Source organism: Vulpes lagopus, chromosome 3 (assembly GCF_018345385.1).
Source record: "Vulpes lagopus strain Blue_001 chromosome 3, ASM1834538v1, whole genome shotgun sequence".
NCBI classification, from domain to species: domain Eukaryota; kingdom Metazoa; phylum Chordata; class Mammalia; order Carnivora; family Canidae; genus Vulpes; species Vulpes lagopus.
Window position 1 is genome coordinate 74,522,026 of NC_054826.1, and position 12,724 is coordinate 74,534,749.

A 12,724-nucleotide genomic window follows, 5' to 3' on the forward strand; every position below is an offset into this window, starting at 1 on the left:
GTTGTGCCATCGGCTTTCTGTACTGGGATTGTACTAGTTTCTTAGTGTTCTTAAGATAAAACGGAGGAAGTTGTGCTTTTCAGGATGAATGATGGCAGAAGAATGGAACAGTTACCTTTACAGCAGAAGATGTCACCTGGATGCTAGGGGGCATTTGCCTTCCTTCTTGTCCTCTTATTCTCCTTCTGTTTTTCTCTGCCCATTTTTCCTGATAATGCCATCTCTAACCTCTTCCTAATTCTCTGTTCTGGATGCGGTCAGCTCCCTGGCTATCTTTAGTGCTTAGAAATGACCTGGGTTTGTTGGTTGGTTGATTTTTGTGTTTGTTTCCTCAATCTAGCTTGAAACATTTATCCTTCTTTATTCATGCAGTTCCCAAAGCACAAGCCAAGCCATGAATCCTCTTTCTGTTGGAGGAAAACCCTGCCAGCTCCTTTGGGTCCAAGTCCTGGAAATGTGTCCTGTGATGTCCATTCATTCTGGAGATAGTAGGTCTGAGCATGCTCTAGGGACTGCCCCCATCAGAATCATTTGGGGTGACTGTAAAAAGGCAGACTCTAGGGGCCTGTCCAGAACCACTAACTCAGAATATCTAAAGTTGGGGCCCAGGAATCTACATTTTTAACAAGCTTCCAGGGAACTTATGCACATTAAACTTTGAAACCACTATCTCGGAGTTTGGGTTTAGCTTTTTGTGTAGACCTATAGTAATTTATTTAGTTTGGGTTTTGATCTCTCTCTCCCTCTCTCTCTCTGAATGTGTGTGTGTGTGTACACACACACACACACACACACACACAATCTTTCTCCACTTTTGATGTGCTATGTCCTGATAACACCTTGTAAGTTGAAAATATCCTAAGTTGAAACTGCACTTAATATACCTAACCTACCAAACACGATAGTTTTGCCTAGCCTACCTTAGCTGTGCTCAGAACACTTACACTGAGCAAAATCATCTAAAACAAAGCCTATTTTATAATGACTATTTGACTATCTCATGTAATTCATTGACTACTGTAGTGAAAGTGAAAAACAGGGTGGTTGCATAGGTACAGAACGGCTGGGTGTCAGATGGTCACTGTCATGACCGCATGGCTGTCTGGGAGCTGCGGTTCGTGGCTGACACCCAGCACCACAATGGTATTGCTCCATGTATGGTTAGCCTGGGAAAAGATCCAAATTCAAAATTCAAAGTACAGCTTCTATTGAATGCCTATCGCTTTACACTAGCATAAAGTCAAAAGATTGTTGTTGAAACATCACAAATTGGGGCTGCAAAGTGTACATGTACTTATAACCTGTTTCCAGTTATCTGCTTCTATCCACACTCCCGCTGTGCCCAGAACAGAATATAGGACCAAATTCCCTTCTCCTTGCCACTCTCCCAGGATGGTCGCGGGAAGCACAGAAGATGGCAAATAAAAAAAGACCTCTCAACTAAAAATAAGAGGGACAGAGGGGTGGTTTCTTTAGAAATACTACTATGACTTCTGGTACTGATGGTAAAACACAAAAATTTACAAAGGTCTTCCACGCAACACATCTCTTTTCTTCCTCACAACAACACTATTGGTAGGATTAGCGCTCATTAATATCCCCCAACCCAGAGGTAGGATAACAGGTTCAGATACCCAAGTGACTAGCCTGGGATCTCCAGGAAGCAGAAAGTGATGGAGGTGAGACTGTCACCCAGTCTTTTAATTCCAAGTTCAAGGGATTTTCCTGATGACAAAATGTCACACCTACTAATAATAGCAAAATTACAATGCTCATTAAGCTAATACTTTGATTTCTTTTCCTATGTGGGCATGCTTGAAAGATAATCTTTGTTTATTTGACATCTTATTATTAGAGATTTAATTAATGTACAGTATTAGGGATGAGGATGATAGCCTTTGGTCACATAAAGTATGAAACTTCTGTTGCATCAAGGACTGTACAATTCAACCAGGTATAGGCCAGAATTCTACTCCAGTTAAATAAATCAGCTTGTTGTGACTTCGGGAAACAGTAATTCACACCATCATGATGTAACAGTACTGACACACCTTTCATGTACAGCTGCCCCCGCTTGCCAGAGGTTTCACTTTCTGCAGTTTGTGGTCAACGGTGGTCAATGGAAGCAGATGACCCTCCCTCTGATGTATCATCAGAAGGTCAAGTAGTAGCCTAAGACTACATCACAGTGCCTATGTTGTTCACCTCCCTTCCTCTCATCACAAGGGCATTTTATCACCTCACATCACCACAGGAAGAATGGCGAGTACAATAAGGCATTCTGAGAGAAAGAGAGAGAGAGAGAGAGAGGGACTACTTTACCATTTGATTTTACTATTAGGTATTGTTAATCTCTTACTGTGCCTAACTAGTAAATTAAACTTTCTCATGGGTATGTATGTATAGGAAAAAGCCCTATAGAGATAGGGTTTGGTGTTATATGCAGTTTCAGGCACCCACTGGGAGCCATGGAAAAGGGGGGGTACTAGGTATATCAACTTTTTGCTTTCTACTCACATAATAGGAAATAAAGCCAACTTTAGGTTGTGCAAGTCCAGAACCCCCGAGCCTCATGAGCCTCTTCCATATTAAGAGGCTAGAGGCCCAGTTGGGACCTGACCTAATGTGGCAATGTTTAATAATACCAACACAAAAATTATGATAATTTTACTCCTTATGAAAAGAACCCTCCATTTGGCATTGTTTGGACAGAGGCAAATTTCCAACCTTACAATTAGACATCCCCATAGGAATCGCCTTTAATATTTACCGAAAAAAAAAAAAAGAAAGAAAGAATGAAACCCCAACAAAACCGAACAAAGCCCACGAGACCCTCAGGACTCCTAAGAAAATTAACAAGCGTTCTAGGTGAGAGCACAGAGAAGATCCAGAGTAAAGGTGAGACCTGGAAGAACCAACAATTCATGTAGGGTAAAGTTTCTCTGATTTAAGATACCTCAGAGAAACTTTACCCTGGATGAATTTCGGTAGACATGCTTAGTTAACCAGAGAATTTTTTTTTTTCTCGAGACAAAGCATGGTCACCTTCACAAGAAAGGTATGTATAACAGAGAATAAAATTATGAGTTTGGAAGAGCTTTCCAGATCTAAAATTCTATGATCCCGTAACTTTCCCCTAAGTCTTTGCATTAAATTAACTTCTTCCTCATACAGCTACAAAACTATTAAATTGTTCAACAGCTGTCATATTTTATTTTGCCCTAGTACACTAAGAAACAAATAAAGCCAAACAACTCTTTCAAGAATTCTTATTTAAATTCCTCACTACTTCTTTCTTCCTTATGCATTTCATGTACATATAAACAAACACTCGTATGCAGTTACCCATGAAACAGAGGCTGCCAATAAATGCTGCATAGGACATTTTCCCCTTTTTAATTCATAATAGGTCTAGCAGATAAATCTAAGAATGAATAAAGAATGGCTAAATTGTACATTTGTTCAGCAAAAGACAAACAAAGTGTTCCTGGAACAAAGATTTTCTTTCAACCACACCCACATAGGAAAAGAAATCAAAGTATTACCCCAAGGAATCGTACTCTAACACATTCTAGTCAGCTGTAGTTGGTTGGGTTATATAGGCATTACTTGATTTCTGTCAAAAGAAAATGATCAGCAATAAATTGTTGCTACCAAAGACTGAAATTTTTAAGCCATATTATGATACTCTATTAAAATGTCATCCCATTCCTCAATTCTCTCTCCACCAAAAAAGAAAAAAAACTGAATATGCCTATTTTTAAATGAAATATTCAAAGGGAATAAGAGACCCAAAATTACTAAACCTCATTTCAACTTCAATGAGAAGAATTTTGCCTATTAAAAGTTAATACCTAAAGTACACTGCTTGTAATGCTCAACCAAAATTACCCTAATCCTGTGCTTATATCATAATTACACGTTTTGTTAACCTCTCTCAATGTCAATTTTTCACTTATTTATATATTTTCAAAGTCCAAAACAGAATTCCACAGAGAAACTGTAATTATAACGTGAGACTCCACCCAAGCTTTTCAAACAGTAACTGTATACCATTGCTTTAATCCTCAGAGTTGGGCTGGGAATGGGGAAGGGGTGGAGGGGGAGAGGGTAAGAGCAGGCATTCATTCTGAATAGCACGTTGCTCAAGTTGTCTTTATACAAAGAGAGATGCATGAAATAGCAAACACAATGAATTAATGGAGCATTGACTTTCAAATATCCATAATGTTATTTTTTTTTTAAATAGATAATGGTGGCCAAACGCACAGGAGGCTGAAAACATAAATTCCGGAGGAGAAATTTGCTTTTATCTTTCACACAACATTTAGAAATGTAACTTTCTTTTTCATTCTGGGGGGTGAGGGGGAAAGGGAAGGCTTGTTGCGGAAACATCACACTATTATGCTTACTGAAAACCACTATAATCTACTTCTAAAATCAGTAAGCTTAAAAAAAAAAAAAACCTTAAAAAAAATCTTTGCACTAGGATTTTATAGAGCCTGGTGGAAAAAGTATGCATGTTCCTTCCTGCACCTAATTACCTCAACTGAAAAATCTGCCAAGTATTTTGCCCTTTAGTTCTCTTAATCGTATTAGGGCAAATGCATTTGGATGCCAATAGAAACAAACATTTAAAGATTTTCACTTAAAAGATTCCAAATATGTATGAAGGCTATGCTTGAGACACAAAGTCCCCAGTCCTTCAAAGACGACATACAGTGTTCTTTTTTTTCCCCCAAGCAAATATGAATTTGCTCATGTTATAAAACTTGATGTCTAGTTTTGAGACAATTTAAGTAAAATAATGTCAATACGAGAGGCTCTTACAATGATTTATGCTTCTTTCTGTTACTTTATTACATTAGGCATTCCTTTCTCAAAGCTTTCTACTTTTCACCGTGCTCCTAGCAACCAACCAACGGCGAAGCATCAACTTTATGTACCTGGCATGAGTCCAATTCTTACTGCTATTGACAATTATACTGAAGTTTCCATTTAATTGCTGCTCTGTTGTGACACTGAATATTTGTCATAATTAGGCATTTCCTATTTTCTGTCCATTCGCTTTTGATTATTACTGAAAAGGAAATTTTTTTTCATTTCAGAAAACCTAAGCATGAAAATTCTACAGATAAGAGCCAGCTACAGCTGTTACTATCATTACCAACATTGTAACATGCAGAAAAAAAAAAAGGGGGGGGGAGAGAGAAAGAAAAAAGAGAGAATATAATTTCTCGGAAGGTGATTTTCTTTTCAGTCTAAGTGCTCTTATTCATCTCACAGTTACTCAATGATTTCCTGTTCTAATTACAGGACATTATACAGAAAGATATTTGTAAAAGCAAAATGCAGCAGTGCCTATGACTACATAGCTTGGATGGGTAGAAAGTGTTTCAGATTCCAAAGTTGTACATCAACTTTATCAATTCCTGATCGCAAGTTGGTGTGAGTGTGTAACGCATCGTGCCATATTTCTACATCTCTCCTCAGGCAGTAGGTACCCTTGGTACCAGGGGTAAATACACATCAAAGGGGAAAACACATTTGCAGTTAACTGATGTTGCAGAGTTGGGTGGGGGAAGATGGGTCGTCAGTTGTTATTTTTTTTTCCCCTTCATCAAAGCTGTTAAATTGGAGGCATGCCAAGACAAGGAGTGGAAAATATTAATAATAAAAATAAATTAAATGCCTGATTAAAAGGGAGAGAGAACAAGATTCCATCCGGAATAGAAATGAAAATGCCACAAACTATTTCATAAAAACATACTGTGACGTCAATGACACATCAGTATTGCACTGTTGTGGTTATTTTGAGAAATGGTTTGTACTGTAAGTCAGCTGGTACTGCCCCACCCGTGATGATTTTGTAATTCTCTACACAGTAAGCAAATGGGGGCAGCCCTGAGATTGCTAAGACGGAAAACAGACCTAGCCATAGAGAGCTGGCAATAAAAAGATAATGTACTTTTAACATAACAGAACAAGAAGATTGGCTTTATTAACTAAAAAAACGACTTTAAATGGTCCCCAGCTTGCCATTTGTTTTGATAAATGGAAAGACAGATCTTCCCAGGATAGGCCACGAAAACATCACTGGAGAACTTATAAAAAAGAAAATGTGGGAAAATCTCTCTGTGCATGGTTGTAAACAGAACAAAGAATATTTCAAATGCAAAATCGGGGCTTTTAACTAGCTGTTTCCCAAAGCCAGCCACTTCAAATTACATGGACACACAAATATAAAAATATGTATTAGTACATTCATATTGGCTTTTGCCCTGACTGTTGCTTCCTCACTCGAAAAGGAAAACAATACCAGGCTAAACTAAAACCAAACACTGCCATCTCTCTGAGTAACAAACGAACCCCCTGGGAAGCAAGCCAGCTCAATCTCCAAGGTTCTCCCAAGTGGTCACTGAATCCTAAGCCATATTCAGGAGCCACTCTAGATTTCATTCTGAGAATTCTACATCTACTTCCATATGGCTCATGTCAGCTGAATGTGAATGTTGCACGTGACTGTGGCTAGGCAATAAGTGTCTCTACTCCTGAGACCACATGGCCAGACTGCCAAGTGGGTAACGGGGTGACCACGGTTGGAGTGGGATTCTAAGAGGCCTGACCTACCTTAACCTGCCTCCCCTTCACAAATTGTTAGGCTGTAGTTAGCCATTCTCTTTATTCATTAGGATAAATGATTTTCAGTATCAGAAGAAGAAAATATAAAGAATCTATGAGAACGCCAGGGAGCCAGGGCTTAGACAAAATTCCTCCTACTCTAAAAACCGTGGCAAAAGTTTTCTCAGAGATTAACTCACACCTTTATTTATTTATTAGTGGGCCAGGTAAGGCTGTTACGGTGGATTTGAACTTCATTAAACTCAACTTTGTCTTGACTTCAAGGAATGAGAACTAAGATCCAGTCAGCCCCTACGGTTGCCACGACAATTGAAAGGCAAAAAAACCTGACCTCATTAGTCCAAGTGGCTTTAAAAATCATAATAATTTCTGCCATCTTTCTATATATATATATATATATATATATATATATATATATATATATATGGCTTTTTATTTTCAAGTTGCATCTTACACGTGCCATCAGTGCAAGAACCACAATCCTACTATGCAACATCTGTATAAACCCTTTACATTTGAGAGACCTTTAAGCTCCCACACTCATGACTAACCTCCATTAAGGGGTAATACAGGACAGATCAATAGCAGAATAATTAACTTCCTCACATCAATGTCTCAGCATGTAAGATCCAAATGTGTGCCTTACACCAAATGACTAATCACTATTTGCCATGACTTTTCACGAACACAAGTAGTCAACACTGATCATGCTAAGTCTCATAAATTCCAAAGTGGTTAATATTAGGGGAAAACAAAAACAAATGTGTATGGAGAACTAAACACCAAAAGAGTGTAGGACTGACTAGTACGGATTACTCAATGCCTAGCATTTTGGAGACATTTTATACATGTACACATACATACACACACATATACATACGTGTGCATATGTCTGTAATGAATGGTACATCTACTTCATTAAAACTGTGTGGCCCTTAAAATTAGCAAAAGGAAATCATTTTTAGGTCATGCAAAGATTCCTTTACATTAAGTGAAAAAAAAGTAAGATATAAAACAATACATTCAAACTTATGTCTTTTGTTCAATAGCGTTACTAAGCCCCAAGTCACATAGCAGACAGTTCGTTCATTTAAAGTGTATGAGCTTTTGGTCTATTTAGAGGTATGCATCCATCACTACAATAAAATTTAGAACATCTTCATTCTTCCAAAAAGAACCCCTAAACCCTCTTGCTCCCACATCTACCTGACTTTCACCAGTCCTACGCAATCGCTTAATCTTCTGTCTCTACCGATTTGCTTATACTGAACATTTAACACAAACAGCATCATACAGTATGTGTTCTTTGCCACTGGCTTCTTTCATTTGGCATGAAGTTTTCAAGGTTCATGTATATTGTCATGTGTGTCAGTACTTCCTTTCTTTTTATTGCTGAATAATATTCCATTGTATCGATATGCCACATTTTATTTATTCGTTCCATCAGATGATGAATTGTTGTTGTTTATACTTTTTGGCTATGAATAGTACTACTATCAACATTTATGTAAAGATTTTTATGTAGACATATGTTTTTCTTTCTCTTGTGCATATAACCCAGAAGTGGAATTGCTGGGTCATGAGGTAATTGTGTTTCCCTTGTTGAGGAACTGCCAGACTGGCTTTTTTTTTTAGATTTTATTTATTTATTCATGAGAGACATATATATAGAGAGAGAGTCAGAGACATAGGCAGAGGGAGAAGCAGGCTCCATGTCGGGAGCCTGATGCGGGACTCGATCCCAGGACCCCAGGATCATGCCCTGGGCCGAAGGCATGCGCTAAACTGCCACCCACGGATCCCCAGACTGTTTTTCCAAAAGGCTGTACCATTTTACATGATCTCCATTAGTGTATGAGGCTTCTGACATCTCCACATCCTCTCCATCATTTGTTATAATTTGTCTTTTGATGGCCATCCTAGAGATGTGAAGTGGTAACCCATGTTGTTTTGTTTAATGCTTCAAAATCATTCATAGTAGATGAATACCTCTAGGTTGTGAGATTACCAGTGATTATTTTCTCTTTTAAAGATGGGAACAAAAAAAAAAACAAAAAAAAAAAAAAAAAGATGGGAACAGGGCAGCCCTGGTGGCTCAGCGGTTTGGCACTGCCTTCAGCCCAGGGCGTGATCCTGGAGACCCGGGATTAAGTCCCATGTCAGGATCCCTGCATGGAGCCTGATTCTCCCTCTGCCCGTGTCTCTGCCTCTCTCTCTCTCTCTCTCTCTCTCTGTGTGTCTCTCATGAATACATAAATAAATAAATAAAATCATCTTTAAAAAAATAAAGATGGGAATATCTGGAAAATTTATATGAAATTTCAAGAGATCTCAAACAGTCAAAACAATACTGAAAAAGAACAAAGTTGGAGGACTCACAGTCCCGGCATGGAGCCTGCTTCTCCCTCTGCCTGTGTCTCTGCCTCTCTCTCTCTCTCTCTCTCTATGTCTATCATGAATAAATTAATAAAATCTTTTTAAAAAAATTACTACAAAGCTCTAGTAACTAAAACAATGTGGTAGAGACATAAGGACAAAATTTGATTGAACAGAATAAAGAATCCAGAAGTAAACTTTCCAATATATGGCCAACTGATTTTTGACAAGGGAACCAAGGCCATTCATTGGGGAAGGGACAGTCTTTCCAACAAATGATGTGGGGAAAAGTAGATATTCAGAGGAAAAGAATGAGCTGGACTTTTACCTCACACCATGTAAAAACATGAACTCAGAATGGATCAAAGACTCCAATTTAAGAGCCAAAGCTACAAAACATAGCAGAAAGTCTTTATGATTTTGTATTTCACAAAAACACAGGCAACACGAATTTAAAAATAGGTAAACTGGATATCATCAAAATTGAAAACTTTTCTGCATCAAAGGACACTGTCAAAAAAGTAAAAAGACAATCCACAGAATGGGAGAATATATTTCCATATCATATATCTGAAAATATCTGATTAATATCCAGAATATATAAAGAGCCCTTACAACAACAAAAAAACAAGCAATACAATTTAAAAATGGGCGAAGGACTTGAACAGGTATTTCTCCAAGAAGCTATACAAATGACACATGAAAAAATGCTCAATGTTATTAATCATTAAGGAAATGCAAATCAAAACTACAGTGCAATAACCACTTCACACACACTAACGTGGCTATTATTTAAAAAACAAATACAAAGGTAAAAACTCCAAATGTCGGTGAGAATGTGGAGAAATTAAAACCCTCGTATGTTGCTAGTGAGAATGTAAAATGGTGCAGCTGTGGTGGAAAACAGTCTGGAAGTTCCTTAAAAGTTACATATAGAATTACTATATGACCCAATAATTCCACTTTTAGGTACATACCCAAAAGAATTGAAAACAAGGACTCAAACTGATACTTGCACTAGCAATGTTGATAACAGTATTATTCATAACAGTCAAAAAGGGGAACCAACTCAACTGTCCACCAATAGATGAACAGCTTTGCAAAAGGTGATATATATAAATGAAGGACTATTATTCAGCCATAAAAAGAAATGAAGTTCTGGGACATGCTATGACATGGACCAACCTTGAAAACATTAAGCAAGGTGAAATAAGTCAGACACTAAAGGACAAATATTGTATGATTCTATTTATTCGTGTCTTCTAGAATAGGCAAATTCTTGTAGACAGAGTAGACTAGAGGTCGCCAGGAGCTGCTTGTGGATGGAGGGGACAGGGAATGGGATGTTGTTGCTTAATGGGTACAAAGCTTCCTTTAATGGGTACAAACTTAATGGAAAAGTTTGGGAAATAGATAGTGGTGATGGGTTACACAACATCATGGGTGTACTTAACGCCACTGTACATTAAAAAAGCATTAAATGGTAAATGTTATGGATATTTTACACAATAAACAAGGGAAATGTCTGGAAGGGGTTTTGTTTTCTGTGTGAAGGGGCTTTTAGCTGTTCTTGGGAGGAGGAGAGGTGTCTGTCCAATGAGCAACTAGGATATAAACTCCTGGAGGGCATAAATCTATGTCCTCAATTCTTGTTACCCGCCCAGACCCCTGCAAGGGTGCTGGTGAGTGGAGCTGCCTGCCGACCACACTGAAGTTAGCACCTGATCCTCCCATCCTGGAGTGAGAGCAGTCATGTCCTTGGTTCACCTTAGGCTCCAGACCAGCTGCTCTTCCTATAGGCCGAGGGAATCTGGAGAAAGTTGTCTAGCAAATGGCACCATAGTCACGGGTCACGAGACCTTTCAAATGAAGGGTCATGAGTTTAGGCAGACATCTCATTTTGGGAACTTTTGGGTTTTGGAATAATCTCACCACTTGAGGAGTGTGTGGACCATCCTCAGAGTGCTGGAGCACCTCCAAACTATTGTACTAACCTCCAGGAGCTCATATCTTGAGGTGTCAAGAGTTGTATAGATGGCATTGTTTTCTTTCTTATTACTGCAGGGCTTCTGGAGAGGGTTAGCAAGGAGAAAACAGCAAGGGCCTGTTTGGTTTCAGTGGTTCATCCTAAATCAGTGGTCTTCAAAGTGGTAATTCCCCATCCAATGGGTATAAGAGGACTCTTCTAGGGAACATACAGAAGTGTGGGACACATCCTCTATGTCTATATCACCCATTCTTCCATCCACCTGCCCAGGAATGAGACTGTGCTCAATACAGCCAATCCTCTTCTTTATCCATCACTCTTTCCTGGTCTTAGGACCACTAAAGAGACCAATCAAAATACGGTTCTGAAGAAACCTCTTTTACTGCTATATCAAGGCACTTTAGACCATAGGTTTCTGCTCTTTCCCTTCCTCCACATATTTCTGTTAAAGAAGCTTGGCAATAGAAATAGAGTACTTTGGCTTGTGTTTAGGATGCTCTGAATTCAGAAAAGCCAGAGCAATAAAGGTTAATGATGCTTATCCCTTTAAATATAGGTAGAATGCCCTGCAAGTCTACCAGATTTTTTGAAGTAAATTAAATAAAACCTTTCATACGATTTATTCAAAACTGTTAAACTTTAATAAATACAGATTTTGAAACTTAAGATTTTTATCAAATCATATATGTTCATTTTAATTATAATCAATTGCCAGCTGTATCATGTTTAACATTTGCTACCTCCTATTTACAAAAAACTCATTCATACTGATGATGAGAAAATGTAGCTGTCCACTGGAAACCGGTAAAGCCCCCATACGATGTTCTGGAAATCTAAAGCAGGCCTGACACAGCATTATTCAATGGAAACATAATGAGAGCCAAATATTCAAGTAAAATCTAAAAAGTAAAAAGAAAATGTGAAATAACTTTAATAATCTATTTATCTTTTTTGGCTCTATTTTTTTCTATTAAAAGCAAAATCCAATGAAAATTTTGTCTTCCCCTCCCCAGTTTTATTGAAATATAACCGAAGATAATATTGTATTAATTTAAGGCACACAATACAATGATATGATACATGTATAAACTGTATAAAAATATTTTGTCTTATTTCATAGGACAAGTGCAAGTGTTTCTCTAGAGTACATTCTTTAAAAAAAAAATCTATTTTATCTCACCCAGTATACCCACATATTACTTCAACACATGTGCAATGTAAAGAATTACTAGGGAGATATTTCACATTATTTTTTTCCATATTAAGTTTTTGAAATCTGGCATGTGTTACAGTTGTAGTATCTCTTTATTTGGACAGGCCATATTTCAAGGGCTTAATAGCCACATGTGGCTGGTGGCTGTCATATGGATGGCAAAGCAGTAGAGAACCCACCAGAAAAGAAGCTGGAAGACCACCATGTCAGACAGTCTGGGTCTGAAGGCACAGCTGGGATGGATGGGGCTATTCTGAGTATTTGCCACAGTCCCCACAATACCTTTCAGTCCTGGACTCTAGGACCCTATAACCTTAAGAAGAGAGGTTCAGGGGCAGCCCCAGTGGCTCAGTGGTTTAGTGCCACCTTCAGCCCAGGGCATGATCCTGGAGACCTGGGATCGAGTCCCACATCGGGCTCCCTGCATGGAGCCTGCTTCTCCCTCTGCCTGTGTCTCTGCCTCTCTCTCTCTCTCTCTGTCTCTCATGAATAAATAAATAAAATCT

The 12,724-nt window shown here is 38.3% G+C and overlaps 1 protein-coding gene across 2 annotated transcripts in view; it reads right to left on the reverse strand.

The window, feature by feature from the left end:
• ARID5B (AT-rich interaction domain 5B) overlaps positions 1 to 12,724 on the reverse strand; it is a 178,363-nt gene that overhangs the window by 93,609 nt on the left and 72,030 nt on the right. The window lies entirely within an intron of this gene.